General features: G+C 41.6%; 1 protein-coding gene across 13 annotated transcripts in view; it reads left to right on the top strand.

Annotated features, from left to right (window-relative positions):
- The first annotated feature begins 949 nt into the window (after nt 1-949).
- Nucleotides 950-18,442, top strand: part of SSX2IP (SSX family member 2 interacting protein) — a 42,881-nt gene continuing 25,388 nt past the window's right edge. For 4 of the 13 annotated variants that reach the window (XM_057558679.1, XM_057558669.1, XM_057558666.1 and 1 more), the window contains exons 1-2: nt 964-1,099; nt 7,957-8,002. The gene's annotated coding sequence lies outside the window, so the exon portion shown is untranslated. Of the gene's footprint in view, nt 1,100-7,956; nt 8,008-9,948; nt 10,148-18,442 lie in introns of all 13 variants that reach the window. The other 9 variants (XM_057558683.1, XM_057558681.1, XM_057558675.1 and 6 more) reach the window with 7 other exon arrangements.

Here is an 18,442-nt window from a genome sequence, read left to right as displayed (position 1 = left end):
CAAAGTGCTCTCAGGAGCCTCCTTAAAATACCAAACCTGTTTTTCCTTTCTTGAGTGAATTTCTTGGCTTCACTTAAAAAAAATCTATCCAAGTACATCTTGTGTTTATAACTCAACTCATATGCCTGCGATTTCTCCATCTGATCTCTTTTCTTTCTCTGGCCTCTCATCTTCCCTGGAGAATTTTAGGCTGCCGTGGAACAGGGGAGGAGCCTGCATGACCCCGGCTACGGGTGTAGCAGGCATACGTTTTCTTTGCGCATATTTTGATCAGTGAGTGTGGGACTTTTTTGCATAAACGTCTAGTTCACAAGTGCCTTTTCTTAGTCTTTCCGCTGTCTTCCGCCTAGGTCCATTTCTTGCCCTAATTTTACATGAACTTTCTCCTTGGCATTCTCGACTCCCGGCGCTTGAACCTCCCTTCCCCTAGGCCTGACCTAATTCTGGGTGCCGGCTGTTGTTTGGTTTATTTCCCCACTTTTGCAAGCGCACGTGGCTTTTCTGGGCGCTTCACCTTTGCTCCTAGGGTGGGTGTTGGGGTTCACCGGGGCTCGGAACACGTGCTTTAAAGCAGCCACGACCCCCCTCCCCCCGCCCCCAGCCCCACGAAGCTTTGGGCCCCCAGCTCCGCGGTCGTGAGGAGGGGGTGGGGAGCAGGGCCCGGCAGGGTGAATCACAGGGCGTAACAGGTGCCGCAGCCGCAGCTGCGCCAGCATCCCGCTCAGGCTCTAGGGATAAGGTTTTCTTTTTCTCCGGGTTTTTTTGGAGGTAGGGAGGAGACTCAGGGCCCCCACCGGACCAATGCAGGCCGCTGTTGTTCATCGCCTAGCAACTGGTGGAGCCAATGGGAGGAGGCTGGCCTGCGGCGCCAGTGGCGCGGGGGCGGGGTGGGAACCTTGCAAACCTGCAGAGCCCGGGAGGCTGCAGCGAGGCGAGAGGCGGAGCCCGGCCGGAGGCGGGGAAGGCGGGAGCTGGAGGTGGAGGCGGGGCCGCCGGCCCGGGCGCTGCGTGCCGCCGCGCCTGTGCGGGCCCTCGGGGCTGCGCGAGCAGGTTTAGGACGCTGAGCGGTGCGTCTCCGCCGCACCCGGGGGCCGTGACGGTGAGAGCCTCGGCCCGCGCCGGGGATTGTGACGCGCTTGCCCGGGGAGGGGCGACGGCGCCGGCGGGGCCTGGGGCCTGGGGCAGGTGGGCGGGGGGCGGGCGGGGGGAGGGCGCGGAGGTGAGCACCGGCACCTGGCGCGGCGCCCCGCTTCTCTGCGGGAGGCTCGGCGCGGCCGTTGGGGTAGGCGAGCGGTGACCCCCGGCCGCGCCTGGAGGAGGAGGTGGGAGGTAGGTGCCAGCTCGGGGACCGCTCCCGCTGGCGGTCGCAGCGTTAAGCCCCAAATCCTATCGGGGATGGAGAGAGGGTGGCGCCTGGCGTGGGATGACGAGCGACGCGGGGACGTGGGGGAGGAGGGGATGGCCAGTTTGGGGCTGAGGTGTCCGTTTAGCAGAGGCTGCGGGACTCGCGGGCTTGGAGGATTGTTAGCTCGAGCCGCAGGGGACAGCCGTTAGAAGTAGTTGCTGGTGGCCCGTGGCCACTGCAGAGGAAGAGAACCCCGCCAGCGGTCTAGTTAAAAGACGAGCTGAAGAATTTACATCATCTGCAGGCAGGCATGTGTGAGAATATTTTGGTGTAGAATTTTGTGGTAAAGTACAGTAAACTGAATTGTGAGCTCCCTGCTCTTTCGAGCCTATGCTGATCGCCCAGTTATGCAAGTCACTTGGGCCCAGGAAATGGAATCTGCTAAATAATTTGTTCTCAGCACGTATAATGTGGGGATCTTTAAGTTATTACCCCATTTCAAGGTCCGTAGTTGTGATTGCCAAGTTACCATTACTTGCAACGGGGATAATAGTTTTTGTTGAATCTGAGACTATTGACATATCCCTTTTCTGGACCCCATAATGGGGCGGCGATTAGAAGAGGCACTCCTCCCAAGGGTGGTTCGGAGGTGTAAGAGGGACTGCCTGGAATTCGAAATTGCTGGGCTCCCCTAACAGTTCAGATTAGAGTCTAGATCTAGAGTTGGCTGTGATTGATGGGTGCCTTGGAATCAATCCTTCATGGCTCAGGAGGGATTGGTTTACTGCTTAAGTAGGAGAAAGTTCTGGTAGCCTTGATCCTGAACTGAAAAGGTAGGTATGACTTGACACATTTAGGAGACTGACCAAAATTTGGAAAAATTAGAGATCTGGACAGAGAAAAAATAATGCCTTTAAAGTTTAGGTCAAGCTATGTCGAAATTTAGAAGTTTGAGGTAGATTTACGAATTTGGATTCAATCAGCAAAACTTAATCCATCAAATCTCCTGTCCTAGAGCTATCATAACCTACAGGTCTAGGGAGCTTAGGTTATTCATTCAGATTAAACAAGTAAGAGCTAGTAACTAGTTTGACGCTCTCTTCTGCCTGCTGTCAGTGAAAGTTTCTCAAACAAAATGGTTCTGTGAAGAGAGGATGAGGGACTGATAGTTAAAATGAAGGCTCTTTTGGTGACTTGCTGGACCTCTTCAGCCAAGTCATTTTATATCCTTCCTTCCCCCATCTGTACAATGAAGATAATAAAGGCCCAGGATTAAGTAACATGGGTGAAGCAGCTTGAAGATAACTGTGAAGACTTAGTTATTCTGGGATGAAATGTGAAGATCTCCTCCCAACACATTGCGTCTTGTGACAGGACTTGTTAAAGCACATTGCGTTCCAAACATGCTGAGGCAGTGTATGAGAAAAAGAAAATGTTAACAGTTCAGATGATTTGCCTAAGGCCTCAAGGCTGACACATTATATTCTTGGGCTGTCTGGAAACCTGACAGAGCTTCTCTTTGACCAAGCTAGCTGTGACTCAGGTTTTTTAAAAGTATATATTTGAGTGCCTTCAATTTGGTATGCACCTAGAGATAAAAAGATGAAAAAGATGCTGCCCCAGAATTGTGTCATTTTAATTCATTTCACACACTTAAATTGGAGCACTTCCAAAGCCTTTTAAGTGATGTTTTTTCATATCTTTTACCAATAGTTGTAAACATGCCTTATTGGTTCGACTGGGTCATAAAGAGGTTTTGGTAGTCCTTGGGTCTATTTTGTGTGTTTGGTGATGGTGCTCATGATTAGCTGGTGATGAAGGTACAAGTTATCTTGAATTCACGAGTTTTGGGGATGAGACAGAATAGAAAAGTGCACCATTCATTATCAGTAGTGGAAAGCTACCTAAAATCTTTACTTTTGATAATGGATCAGTATTATATAGTTCCTGCAGATTTACTGAATTATGCTTCAATGATTTACTCTTTTAACAAACATTTATTAAACACTTACTGAGCCTCTACTTGCCAGATCTGAGAATGAAAAAGATCAGTGTTGCCTTGTGGAGTTTGTTTTTAGGAAATTTACAGTATAGTAAGGGAGAGAGCGAAAATGAAAATTGCAAATATGAGAAGGCTTTAAAAAAGAATTTCAGGACTTCCCTGGTGGCTCAGTGGTTAAGAATCCGCATGCCAATGCAGGGGACACGGGTTTGAGCCCTGGTCCGGGAGGATCCCACATGCCGCGGAGCAACTAAGCCCATGCGCTACAACTACTGAGCCCGTGTGCCACAGCTACTGAAGCCCGTGCGCCTAGAGCCCGTGCTCCGCAACAAGAGAGGCCATCGCAATAAGAAGCCCGCGCACCGCAACGAAGAGTAGCCGCTGCTCACTGCAACTAGAGAAAACCCACGCGCAGCAATGAAGACCCGACACAGCCAAAATAAATAAATAAATTTAGTTTTTAAAAAAGTAATGATTAAAAAAAAGAATTTCAGTTGTCTTGATGGAGGAGGAGACGTTCACCCGGTGAACACATATGTTGCAGTGGACCATTGAAGAAGTATAGGTGGTTTGGTAGTTGGAACCAGGGAGAGTGGGTTAGGGCTAAGGTTGGAGAACAGGGCTATGACCTTTGACTAGTAGGTGATAGGAATCTTTAAAAGGTTTTATCCAGGGGAATTATATTTGATTTTTACTTCAGAAGGGTATTTCCACCAAAATCAGTAAATTGCGTGGTCCATAGACAATCCAAGTAATATCTGAGGCAGAACAGTCCTACACAGCGATTAAAGACTTTAAAAGTATATTATGGAAGCCCCCAGAAACTTCAGAAAAGTAAAAATGATTATTCACACAACCAACCTTTACTGAGAATCTTTCTTTTTTTAATTGTGGTATAATTGACATGTAACGGTGTATTAGTTTCAGGTGTACAACATAATTTGATATTTGTGTATACTGAGAAATGGTTACTGCAGTAAGTCTAGTATCTTCTACTTTTAAGATTAAGGGTATAGAGATACAAAGACAAATAAGATACACTCCCATTTTCAAGTAACTTGCAGTTCAGTAGGAGAAATGACACAGTTGTAATGCAGTGCTGAATCTGAGTGTCATAAGAGGCATAAAAATGTCAGGTCTTAGCAATGTAGGATTCTGAGATGAGAAGACACGAATTCTTTCAAATTGAAAATAAGTTCTTGATATTAAACTTTGGCCGGTTAAACAGTCAGTACAGTCTTAACTATAACATTTACAGTTCTCATCTATTAACCCTCACTTCACACATTGCCCACCCTCCCTCTTACTCTTTTGTGTGAAATTTTGGGCTTGACTACCATACTGCGAGCTATGAGACCTCAGCAAGTACCATATCTTCTCTGTGCCTTAGTTGTCTCATTTGTAAATTAGGAATAGTAATACCTACTTCATAGGTTTTCAAGGATTATATAAGAAAACATGTTAATATCCAGAACGGTGCGTGGAAAAACACTTTATATCTTTTGAGCACTTAATATTTCTATTTGACATAAAAATGCTGTAATTGAATAAGAACTAACTTAAAGACAGGATTTTCTTTTTTTTTTTTTTTAAGAGTCACTCATGGATCTATCCCTGAGTGTCAGGTAAAGCCTCTACATTCAGAGAAGCTAAATATATTCTGTTAAACTCAGCTTCTCGAACAAGTGACCTTTGTTTATTATCTCCTTTTCTTATTTGCTGATCACGTTTCTGAAATCCGATTTCCATTTTTACCCCTCAGCTTTGTCATAAAGTCACTAATTACCAAATCCAATGTAATATTCTATTTAGCTCTTGCCCTTTTTATGGCATTTGTTGCTGTTCATCACTTCCTCCTCTTTAAAACTATTTTCCTTGGCTTTCCTAAAACTCCCCCCACCCCTGGATTTTTATCTCCTACATCTAGGTCACCTGCACTCGCCTGTTACATGTTGATGTTCTTTAGGGTTCTTTCTGCTGCCCCTTTTTTTCTGTATAGATTCAGCTATCACATGTATGCTGATGACTCCTAAATCTGCCCTGATGTCTTGATCTCCAGGCCCTAGAGTTTATCTCCATTTGAATGTCTCATAAGGGCATATATAAGCCCAGTGAGTTCTACATGGAGGTTTATATCTCCACTCACTTAACCAAACCCACTGGTAGCCTTAGTCCTCTGTTCTCTTTACCTGTGTGACACTGTTATCTGTCTAGTACCAAAGACAGATTTTTACATGAGAGAGTAAATGCCTCCCTTTTGTATATTTGTCACCATGTTTGTCAGGCCAACTTCTGAAGTATTTCATATCTGTCCTTCATTGTCCTCATTGTCACTGGCTAAGTTAGCCAGCCAACCCCTGACCATTAATTGCTCTGTGCCATAATATTTTTGTGCCAGACCTGCTGAAAATGGGACCTATTTTGGAAACATAACGTGGGAGGAGATTTCTAGAATAATATTGTTCTAAAAGAATTGAGTTTAATGAGTGGCTAGTAGATATTTGTAACCCGCCATTGCATATACACTTGGCCCTCCATATCCACGGATTCAACCAACCGTGGATTGAATTCAGTCAATTGAATTGAACCCAGATTGGTTGAATCCTTGGCTGTGAAACCTGTGGATAAGGAGGGCTGACTGTATTCATTGTACTGTACTGTCATTTTATGTAAGGGACTTGAGCCTCCTCAGATTTTGGTATTCACGGGGGCTCCTGGAACCAATCCGTTTTGGAAACTGAGGGATGACTGTACTTTTTACCTGAGAGTTAGTATTGTTTAGGTTATAAAGTAGTTTAGGTTATAAAGGACACAGTCTTGAGTTTGTCAGTCTTTTGCCAGTTGATTTTAATCTGGTTGTTTGTGCTTCCTATCTAAAAGATGGTACCTTCAGCATGATTCTTTCTACAGGTGCCCTCGGAGAAATAGTGGGCTTGGTTCCAGACCACCACAGTTTTATGAATATTGCAATGAAGTGAGTCACATGAATTTTTTGGTTTCCCAGTGCATATAAAAGTTATGTTTACACTATATTATAGTCTGTTAAGTATGCAGTAGCATTATGGCTAAAAAACAATGTATATACCTTAATTAAAAAATAGTTATTGGCTTCCCTGGTGGTGCAGCAGTTGAGAATCCGCCTGCCAGTGCAGGGGACACGGGTTCGAGCCCTGGTCTGGGAAGATCCCACATGCCGCGGAGCAACTGGGCCCGCGAGCCACAACGACTGAGCCTGCGCGTCTGGAGCCTGTGCTCCGCAACAAGAGGGGCTGCGATAGTGAGAGGCCCGCGCACCGCGATGAGGAGTGGCCCCCGCTCGCCGCAACTAGAGAAAGCCCTCGCACAGAAACGAAGACCCAACACAGCCAAAAATAAATATAAATTAATTAAAAAAAAAAAAGTTTATTGCTAAAAAATGCTAACTATTATCTGACTCTTCGGCGAATCCTTAACTTTTTGCAGTAGTAACATCAAGGATCACTGACTGCAGTTCACCACAACAAATACAATAATAATGAAAAAGTTTGACATATTGTAGGAATTACCAGAATGTGGACAGAGACATGAAGTGAGCAAATACTGTTGTGAAAAATGGTGCAGATAGACTTTTTTGTTGCAGAGTTGCCACAAACCTTCAATTTGTAAACACAATATCTGCAAAGCACAGTAAAGCAAAGTACAGTAAAATGTGGTATGCTTGTATTCTGTATCCAAGTTTTAGAAATCTCCTCCTATGTAGGATCTAGCATGTAAAAGCAAGAAGACATTTTAGAAATCATCAATAAATACAGTCTGTCATCAGCTGTGTTATTTTATAATGAGGAGATGGGCTCAGAGAATTTATATCATTTGCTCCAGGCACTTTAAAAAAATTTTATTTATTTATTTACTTATTTATTTATTTCTGGCTGCGTTGGGTCTTCATTGCTGCACGTGGGCTTTCTCTAGTTTCTCTAGTTGCGGCAAGCGGGGGCTACTCTTTATTGTGGTGAGCGGGCTTCTAATTGTGGTGGCTTCTCTTGTTGCGGAGCTCAAGCTCTAGGCACGCGGGCTTCAGTGGTTGTGGCATGTGGGCTCAGTAGTTGTGGCTTGGGGGCTCTAGAGCACAGGCTCAGCAGTTGTGGCATGCGGGCTTAGTTGCTCTGCGGCACGTGGGATCTTCCTGGACCAGGGATCAACCCGTGTCCCCTGCATTGGCAGGCAGATTCTTAACCACTGTGCCACCAGGGAAGTCCCTCCAGGCACGTTTTGAGTATCAAGAGGAAGCCAGGGCTTGTTAGGCTTTGGAATCAAATACAGACATACCTCTTTTTATTATGCTTCACTTTATTCTGTTTTTTATAAATAGAAGGTTTGGGGCAACCCTGTGTTGTCAGATGATGGTTAACATTTTTTAGCAGTGAAGTATTTTTTAAGTAAGGCATGTACATTGTTTTTTCAGACATAATATTATTGTACATGTAATAAACTACAGTGTAATGTAAACATAACTTTTATATGCAGTGGGAAACCAAAAAATTTGTGTGACTTGCTCTATTGCGGTGATCTGGAACCAAACCACAGTATCTCCAAGATATGGCTGTAACTAATCTTTATTCTTACCTCGCAGGTAAAACAGCTGGGTTTTCCTTTCTATCTTCCAGGTTTGCAACTGGGTAAGGTATCTAACCTCCTTGAGCTTCATATTTTTCCATCAATAAAGTAGTGTTATATCTACTCCTTCCTAGGGCTGTTGTAAGGGTGAGTGACGTGGCTGGTGAATACATCTGGCAGGTAGTAAAGGCTCAGAGCAGCAGTTCTTCTCTCCTACCAGCTTCACATAATTAGCTAGAACAGAAGTTCTTAATTCCCTGTCCTTGATCCTTGGCAAATCTGTGGATGGCTTCACAGATGCTCTGAAACTGTGGCCAAAACTGCCTGTTTTTGTACTTTTAAGTGGGTGGCTCAGAGGCTTTGAATTCTGTGACCCAAAACAACTTAACCTCTGGGTTGGCTGTAGTCAGGCCTAGAACCCCAGGGCTCTTGATGCCTCACAGCCAGACTGGGTAGAATTTAGAATTGCTTGAAATATTTAAGGAAGTGTGTGTGTGTATGTGTGTGTGTGTGTGATTTCTTGGTCCCACCCCAAGTTTCTGAATCTGTAGGTCTGAAATGGGACTTGAAAATTTGCATTTTTAACAAGTTCTCAGGTGCTATTGTTGAGGCCTATAACCAGTGATTGAATTTGGGCTAAATCATTGAAAAAACTGTTACAGATACATGATTACATTATCACAGAACAGATTCATGAATTATGTTTAGTTTCTTTGTTATTTCCATTGCCTTCAGTAAATGTCATTACCTTTTACCTAATTTTGAGAATGAAATACCAATAAATGACAGTTGTTTTTTAAATTTTATTTGGACTTCTTAGCTGACTGTCAACTTTACAAAGTTAGATTAATGTGCTTTTTTGTTTTTTTTTCTTAATCCTCTTTTAAGAATGATTGCTGCTGTTCCTACCTCTGCCCTGGAAGAATTTGAAGTTGGTATACTGCCTCTAAATTATCATGCTCTTGATTCATACATCTAATTGCCTTCCTGCTTCTCTAAGCTGGCATCACTCAAGACTCATTTGAAAGCCTTTCTAAGTCACAGCATGGCTAAAGTGTTGATTCTTGTCTGTCATAATATTACAGTAGAATACCTCACACCAGTACATCATTGAACTTAGTTGACATTCATTCAGCAAACTTTATTGGGTTCCATACTGACCGTGGGTCAGTTATGATACCTCACACCAAAGCAGGGTACAAACAATATGCTGACAGGTTTGCTGACCAGGAATGCAGCTTAGGTGGTGGGAGAGAAGTTTCATTACAGTTAGATCTGTACTACAGAGTTAATGCAAAGTGTTCTGGAAGCACAAAGAGAAGGGATGGCAGTTTGGGGAAAGCCTGGCAATTTGGGCTGTATATATTGACTAGATTTTTCAAAAAATTTTTTGAATTTCTGTAACATTTAATATTTTGTCTGCTTTAATACAGTTCACATTCCAGTTACTCAATTGGAATAATACTATTGGATTATACTTTAGTCTCAAGGCAAGGTGGTAGAGAAGCAAGAACCTGTGTGTGTGTTGGGTTTGAAAAAGCAGCTTACGTATTGTGTATTCCTTCCTCTCCTACAGTAAAGATAGTAGGGTGTGTAGTTAAATGTGCTGGACTCTTATGGTTTGATTCTTGACTTTGTCATATTCTAGCTATGTGACCTTGGGCAAGAAAGCTCTCTGGACCTCAGTTTCCTCATCTGTAGTGCGGGGAAATGATTATTTGAGTTATTGTGATATTGAATCAGTTAATACATGTAAAATGCTTTAAATTTACTTGTTTCAAGTAAATCTTTTATGCTTAATAATTCTTAAAATTAGGTAGACTCTCACTTGATAAACGTGGTTGTGAAGACAGTGTGTGTACATTCTGCTATAAAAATGTGAAGAAAATTTTAATATAAATAGCTGTATTCAATTCTCATATTAGGTCCCATGAGAAATGTAAAAATCGTAGTTAATAGAACTGAAGATTCTGTAAAGATCATGTAGCTCGACCTCCTGATTTTACAGATGTGGAAACTGAAAACCAAAGAAATCAGGGCCTGCTCAAGGTTGCTCAGCGTATGATGGAAGTGGCTGTGGGAACCGTGGTCCCTGGCTCTTGTCTGGGGCTCTTTCAGAGCCTTGTGCAACTTCCCTGAGGTGGCAGTGCCCTGAAAAAATGAGTTTAATTGGAGAGCCAAGACCAGAACAGATGAAAACATGAGCGGTAAGAAGTCACTGTGTAATGAAATGCCGGACGGCGTGGCGTAGGCTCTAAGAACATACTGTCTCACTTCACCAGCTGCTCTCTTGAAGCAGAGAAACACACTTTAGTAGTTGCCTGAGTCACAGAAGGTTGCTAGATTGAGAGCATTCTTTTTTGAAAAGAATCTTAATAGTTATAAGTCAAAGTCAGCCTCCCTCTTCTTTCTTCCCACTGCGTTTAGATTGTAACTGAGCTGGAGGAAGAGTCCACCTTTGCCAGGCCAGCCAGTACTCTGTGTCTTCACTCTTCGCATCAGTAGGGGGGAAGCCTCCCTGATGGGCTGGCTCCCCACAGACATGCTCTGACATGGCCGGGGTCAGTGTGAAGGCTGCAGCACCCTTGCCCACTTGTATGTGTGAACACAGGGCGGGGGCGGGCTAGGTGCTAGAAGTGTAATTGATCGATGGGGGAGGGGGGTGCATTTATTATTTGTCTACGCTGATATTTCCACTAAAGGGCAGGGTGCTACTGTCTGGGACGGAGGTGGCAGTGCATCCATACCCATTGTCTTAGTAACTGTGCCTGAATCCACTGCCTCTAAAAGTTTTACAAAATAATAAATGCCCTAGAACATTCCAGCGGTATAAAGGTGTGCTGTAGAAGAAGTGAAAACCCCGGCCCACCTCTCACTACGCCGAACCGTCCCATTCCCCAGGAATGTCCTTGGGAATAGTTTGTAACCTTTCCACACATTTCTCCTAAACATATTTAGATAGTTTGATTTAGCAAAAAGTGGTGATCGAACTATTCTTGTTTTTCATAACTTTTATTTTTCATGCTATACATGCAGGTCTACTTCACTGAGATTGTATCCCTCAGCCCAAAGGGAAACGCGTGAAATATTTTGCCGCAATTTGTGTCTTCACACTATTTTGTGCAGTCTTTGCCCAGTTGGGAGATACGATCTCATGAGTGGTGGTAGGAGATACTGTTCCTGGGCCTCTCGTCCATGAAGCAGCAACACATGATAGTTAAGAGGATGGACTCTGGAGTGTGGGGTGGGGAACATCCCCTGGCTCTGCCACTTGCCAGCTGCGTGACCTTGGGCAAATTACCTAACCTTTCTGTGCCTCAGTTCCCTTATCTCTGAAAAGGAAATAATGTGATAACACGTAGGGTTGTTGTGAAGGTTGCCTTCATGAAGTATGTAAAGCATTTAGAACAGCACCTGGCACGTGTTTGTTAGATCAGCCCCCTAGGTATTCTGTACTTAGTTTTTCACCCCTTACCCCATTAAATACCCATAACCACCCTACAGAGTAGATAGCATCACCCTGTTTTCCAGGTGAGGAAACCAGCTCGGAGAGGATATGACCAGCTCGGTCAGGATACGACCTGTCTGACCCAGGCCTGGGAGGCTCACGTGGTTTGCACTGTGCTCCCCAACTCTAAATCCTTCTCAGAGCCACAAACTCAGCAAGGGGGCAGATGATTAAAGGGATACCAGATTTTCAGTTTCAGCCATTCAGATATATATTAAAATTTAATTTATGAAGAAGAATTTATTTCTGTGGAAAAAAATCTATACTATTTTGCCACTCAGATGAAATCATTTAGATTTTAAATTTGTAAAAAGTAGGTTCTAAGAGGTTGAATTTAGTATTTATCTGTACTGATATGCATAGACGAATGGTTTTGTATTAGATGGCAGAGGTGTTTGTAGTGGAATTGAAAGCTATAGTCTCCTTTGGAACAAAATTATAGTAGAAGGTGGTAATTTTTAAAGTAATCATAATGTATTTGGTTTTTGAGAATAATAACATCTATTAAAGTATGCAGATAACTAAATTCTTCAGTTTTATGACTGAATTTGTAAGGACTAATGTTTAAAGACTTAGTTTTAACAATTTTATTTTCTTAACCCAACAGTTGGGTAACTCTAACTTTGTGAGATTTTAGCAAAGACTTTAGTTGGTTATTTGTGAAAAATCCTGTGTAATATTTAGAAGTCCAGATGGTATCATGTTACTACCTTCCTGTATAATGAAAAAACTATTATTTTCTGATACTTGATTGAAGTTTGTTTTAGAATTCTGATTAGGTAGGCAGTTGTGCCTTCTCAAGTTTGAACTTCAAGCGAACTTGAAAAGAACACTTAAAATAGTGTACTGTATGAAGGAAATCTTGTAATCAAGACATCACTTAGTTTCTGCCAAGCCCTCTTTCCATGGGTAGAAGTATTAGGAGAGATTTGGGGGATGATGAAGAGTAGTACTTTTCTCTAAAGGACTCACGTCTTCTGCATCTCTTCCATTGCTGTTTCGTTTATCCACTTTTGCTTGCTGGAATGAATATGCTAATTTATCATCAGTTATTTACTTGGGTATTTGTTGATTATTCTGTCTATTAAGATTATTCTGTCTATTAAGATGGCGGGTATAGAAATGGAGAATGTGACTAAAGAGTCTAAATAGGAAAGGTGAAATAAACTAGGAGGACCTAGAGAATAGAGTTTAATGGCCTGTGTGGAGGGGATGATGGTGGGTGAGCTGTGCTTTGAAGAAGAGTTAGTTTAGGGGCAGGTGAAAGAAGAAAGCACGTGTGGAGCACACAGGCTGGAGTGAGTGTGCCGTATGTGGGACTCCGTTCGTTTTATAAACATCTGCTGAGCACCTGCTGTGTTTCAGGAACTGTTGAACACAAAGATGAATACGTTCCCCACCCTGTCGAAGTTCATAAACTAGTTTGGGAGACATCCAGCTATAATAATATGGAGTGATTTGTTGTAATACTACATGACATCATTGTCATATACCTGATGAGTTGCTTTTGTAGTGCATGGTATCACTTTAGTTATGTTTCAGCAAGAAACATGTAATTATGGAAGGGACTCAGAAATGTAATATATATATGTATATATATATAAAAACTTATGTTATCTATTGCTGCATAACAAATTACTCCAGAGTTTAGCAGCTTAAAACAACTGGCCTTTATCTCTCAATTTCTGTCCATTGGGAATCTGGGTGCCACTTAGCTGGGTGCCTGTGGCTCAGGGTCTCTCACTAGGCTGCCTGTAGGTGTTGACCAAGACTGCAGGCATCTCAAGGCTTGACCGGGGGGGATCTACTTCCAGACTCACTCGCCTGGCTCCTGGCCGGCCTCAGGTCCTCACTGGCTGTTGGCTGGAGACATTGGTTCCTTGCCACATCAGCCTTTCATGGGGCTGCTCACAACATGACGGCTCTGACAGCTTGCTTTCCCTGGAAGGAGGGATCGAAGATACAACGAGTGAGAAATGACCCCAAACGCAAGGCATGCCCTTTTTATAACCTAATTTGGAAGTGAAATCCAGTCCCTTCTGCTTTATTCTGTTTGTTAGAAGCTAGTCACGAAATGCAGCCCACACTCAAGGGGCAGAATAACCTAAAGGTGTGTACAGGAATAACTGGGGGCCATCCTAAAGGCTGCCTGCCCCAAAATTCTATAAGCGGTTAATATATATTGAGCAACACTGAGTCTTTGGGGTAGAAGGAAGAAGAAGAACCAGGCAAGGAACTTTTCTGTTGGAAAAAAATATGTAATTAACTTGAGTCACAAATGTTCTTGCTAAAGATCCGTAAACTTAGTTTTGATGTTGTCTTAATATTTATTCTAGGAATAAATGGTAAAGTGAGTGAATTCCACCCTCATTAAACTTTCTGTGGAAGTGATCTCATTTCTGGGAGTTGTTTTTATGCCTTTTTAAAGCAAAGTATTCATAAATGAGAAAAAAGCTATTGTTTGTGGCATAGCAGAGAAGTTTACAAGTGTACCTCAATTTAAGTAGTAGGTAAGGTCCTTTAAGAATTGTGTGTTCTGAGTGGAATCATTTAGAATGAATTATAGGAACTCAGTCTTTTAAAGAACCCTGATGGAAATCTTTTATTATATTCTACTTTTAATATAGATAGATTAATTGATTGTGTGTACGGTGTTGAAAGGTTGAATGGTAGAGAGAAAAGCACGGTTTTGAAGACTGAGATTTGTGTCTAGGCTTCACAACCAATTAGAAGTGTGACCTCAGGCAATCCTGTTGACTTCCCTGAGCTCAAGTTTCCTGTCTGTAATATAGATAAATACATACGAAAGAAAATACTTTGACATGAAGAGTGATAGATTTTTTTTTTTGAAACCTACTAAAATCTTCATTTTCTTTCAGAAACAGTATAATTATGTTCAAATGTCACACTGCTTCCCAATTTTCTGTCAGGATCCTAACCTAGAAAATGCTACTCGGTAATTCTTAAGTTCAGCATAATCATTTTACTCAGAAAAGACGAGAGTACCCTTGCTTATTTTACACTCAAGTATGTGACGTTGTACTTGGGGCCTATAGCAACATAGAGGCATGCCAAAGTAGTTCTTCAGAAATAGTAAGATAACATTTTTACTGAAGTAATTGCAATTTTACTGAAATTAGTACGATTTTCTGTTATGAAGATTTACTGGAATGTACTTGAGAGAAATACTTGGAACAGGGAAGTGTATTATATGCTTATATACATGTTATCCACTAGGAGGGAACAAAACTATGTCTTTCTGATGTGTCAAATAGGAGATAAAATTCTTACTTATGGATTACTTTATAGATTTTTTTTTTTTTTTTAAGAAAGTCTGGTCTCCCTTCAGATGTTGATTCCACCTGGGTCACTTTTTTTTTTTTAATTTTTATTTATTTATTTATGGCTGTGTTGGGTCTTCGTTTCTGTGCGAGGGCTTTCTCTAGTTGCGGCAAGCGGGGGCCACTCTTCATCGCGGTGCGCCGGCCTCTCATTATCGCGGCCTCTCTTTTGTTGTGGAGCACAGGCTCCAGACGCACAGGCTCAGTAATTGTGGCTCACGGGCCCAGTTACTCCGCGGCATGTGGGATCTTCCCAGACCAGGGCTCGAACCCGTGTCCCCTGCATTGGCAGGCAGATTCTCAACCACTGCGCCACCAGGGAAGCCCCACTTTATATATTTTTTTTTCTTTAATTTATTTCAAGATTGTTCCCCTTCAATCTTGGACGAATGAAATGACTTTTACAAGTTGTTTAAATTCTTTAATCTTCAGGTTTTGCTCATAAAGTTCACTCATGATTTTGGGAATTTGGGCAGCTACTCTGATTAATGGTATATAGAGAGAATTGGGGGTTACAGATTACTTGAACCAAAGCACAATTAACTGTTAACTGTTTTCCTTTCTTCTTCTGTGATGAACCTATAGTAACAGTGCTAGCATAACCAACCTTGTTTTTTACATGACTTGTCGTGGATAATCATGTCCACTATATAATGGTTTGCTATGACATGATTAATATGTAATAATAATAATTTTTATATAAAATATGGAACTTAATTCTGTGTTCCAGCACCAAGCTTTAATGGAGTCCTCCGTGGCTGCTTTTAAAGCTTTCAAGTTGGAAGGGACTTGTGATGGTATTAGATTTATGCAAAGCAGAGATACTTCTGTTATCTTTCTTATTTTGCTTTTGAAATTAATATTGACTTATTTTAATATAACATAATAATAGTTTGTAACCTTCATCAATGAAATTTTAGCTATGATTGAGCTAGAATAGAATACTTTGCTTAAATTAGTCTCTTGGTTTTGGGATGCATATTGATTAAGTCTCTGTTCTTGGAAAGACTGGTTGGGTAACTTTTCTTTTATCACAAGCCTCATTGTGTGTAATTTGGTGCCTCACTGAACAGAAGAGGATACATAGAAACTTTTTAAATGGCGTGAAATCACATACTCCTCCTAAGTTTTGTTTCATAGCACTTCAGAATGGAGTTTTGGTTTTCACTTTGAACATTTAACTAGACCTGAATATTTTGCAAGGTTTTTTTGTTTTTGTTTTTTACAGGACAGGGAACAACTTACTGGTGAAACCTGTAGACACTGGAGAACTAAATTCACAGAGTTAAGAGTAACTGACTTAAATTACAGTTTTAAAGTATGGATATATAGTAGACACATATTGGTGTTTAATAATCTTTCTGTATGAGGAGAAAAGGCACTTAGGCACACTGTTGTATTTTCTAGTGATGTCTGTCTCAGGTCTTCTAAGGATTTATGTTCAACCCTTATTAAGAGCAACAGTGCATTTTGTTACAGGTTTTAGAATCCTGTCATTTATACCAGACAGTCAGATCTGTGTCTAGGTGATGACGATAACAACTGATATTAATTACATGTGTCCCATATGCCAGGCAGTGTGCTAAATACTTAGCACATCTCACTTAATCCTTAGGGGATAATGGCAATTTACCAGTGAGGAAACTAGGGCTTAGAGAGGTTAGGTAACTTACCCAAAGTAGAGCCGGGTTAGAATAGTTGGATTTATTGTCCCTTGGGTCCTGTTTTGTTTATAGCTAATATCTCTGAAAACCAAAAGTAAGATCATTTGTCTTTCTGGATGCAGATTCAACCTTCATCCTGCTCTTCCTGTTGCTGTAGGTACCCATTTAAGGTCACTGGAAAGTGCCAAAGGGTTCAAGGTGCTCTTCTCAAGGCACATGAGTAGCAAAATAGCAAAAGATCAGTGCCAAACTAGATAACCTTCTGTGTGTATGTGTGTGTGACATCATAATGTATTATATGACACATACAATCATTTGCACGAGTATGTATTTTATGTTGCTGTGTAATCTAGGAATTATTTGTCATCTCTCTTTTGCTCTTTTGTCCTTGTTTCAATCCATCTGCAAGTCCTGAAGATTCTATCTCCAGGACACATCCCTAATTTATCCACGTGTCTCTGCTTCCACTGTCGGAGATGTAGTGCAACACTGGTCTTCTTGCCCGAACTCTTGCAGTAGCCTGATTTCGTCAGCACCCACTATTGCCCACCTGTAATCTCACAGGGTAGATAGAGTGGCCATAATCTTTTTTAAAGCCTAAAAAGAGATCCCATTGCTTTCCTGCCTAAACTGCTTTAAGAGCTTTTCACTGCAATTTAGAGAAAATCCAGCTTTATACATCTATTCTTGCTTACTGTGCTTCAGGCGTACTGGCCACTTGTATATTTTTAATATGTACCAAGTTCCTTCCATCTTGGGTTTTTGTACATGCTGTTTCCTCCACCTGGACTCTTCTGGTCATTGACCATCTTGTAGTTGATTCCGTATCATTTAGGTCTCAGTTCAAATATCAGCATCTCAACGCAGCCTTCCTTGATGGATCTAGATACCACCCCCCCACCCTAATACTCTCGTTACGGTGTTTTATTTTCTTTATTCTCATCACTCTGAATGTGATGTTACTGTAATTTATTGCTTACTTCTTACCTATTTCTTCCCTACCTGAATGTGGACTTCTTGAGAGCAGGGCTTCTCCTATGCCTAGGAAAGCATGCCTGGCACGTAGTAGCACAATTAAAATTTTATTGAATGAATGAAAAATTTCATGTCACTTTAACATTATATTGTGAATATTTCCCCACAGTCTTAAATATTGAGAAGAGAGGTGGTAAACTCTTGATCTACAGTCCAGATCTGGCCTAAAGACACATATTTTATTTGGCTTATTAAACAGTAGTGGTGTTTGAGGTGTAATTGCCGTTCAGTCAATTGCGCAGGTCCTAAGTGTACAGCTTCATGAATCGTCCTGTTGTGTGTGCCTAAGTAGCCACCTCTCAGATCAAAGCATAGGTGGAGCTCTGATCTCCCCCTTCCAGCTGCTCCCCCTTCCACTGGGTAACTTGCGTAGTTACTCTTTTTAATTAGCTTCTAATATTTAAAAATTGGGAGATTTCACATAGAAATCCAGAATTTCAACATTTCTTAAAAACTGGAGAGATGTATCAGCACAGGAATTGCTTTCTCTTTTGGCCACAATTTATTGTGGCTGGGAAGCAGCTGTCCGAAGTGTTGACACGTGTTCTCCAGTTTGCCTGCAGTCTTCACCTCTCCTCTTCCTCTCCCTGACCTTGAAATCAATTTCCAGTTGCTGTTTATAATTTCATCTGAATTTTTTTTATGGTGGAGAAATAGTTACTACTTCCATTATCTCTGTAAAAAAGTAGAGGCATCAGTGATAGACTAAAACAGTTACGTGTTTCTTAGTCTGCTTTATTCATGTGCATTTCTTGCCTTTTGTGTATCTGTTAGCCACCCTGATTCTACATGGCTGTGTTTAAAGGTTACACGGTATTCCAGCGTATAAATGTATTATTTATGTAACCAATCTCCTACTGTAGAACGTATATGTTATTTCTGGGTTTTTTTTTTTGGTATTGTAAAGAACAATATGTAGGTGAATCTTTGTGAAAATTGTTATTTTATTAGGAT

This window comes from Balaenoptera acutorostrata, chromosome 1 (assembly GCF_949987535.1).
Source record: "Balaenoptera acutorostrata chromosome 1, mBalAcu1.1, whole genome shotgun sequence".
In the NCBI taxonomy this organism is placed as follows: Eukaryota; Metazoa; Chordata; class Mammalia; order Artiodactyla; family Balaenopteridae; genus Balaenoptera; species Balaenoptera acutorostrata.
The sequence above is the reverse complement of the archived record's forward strand: the minus strand, read 5'-3'. Positions and strand labels throughout refer to the sequence as shown.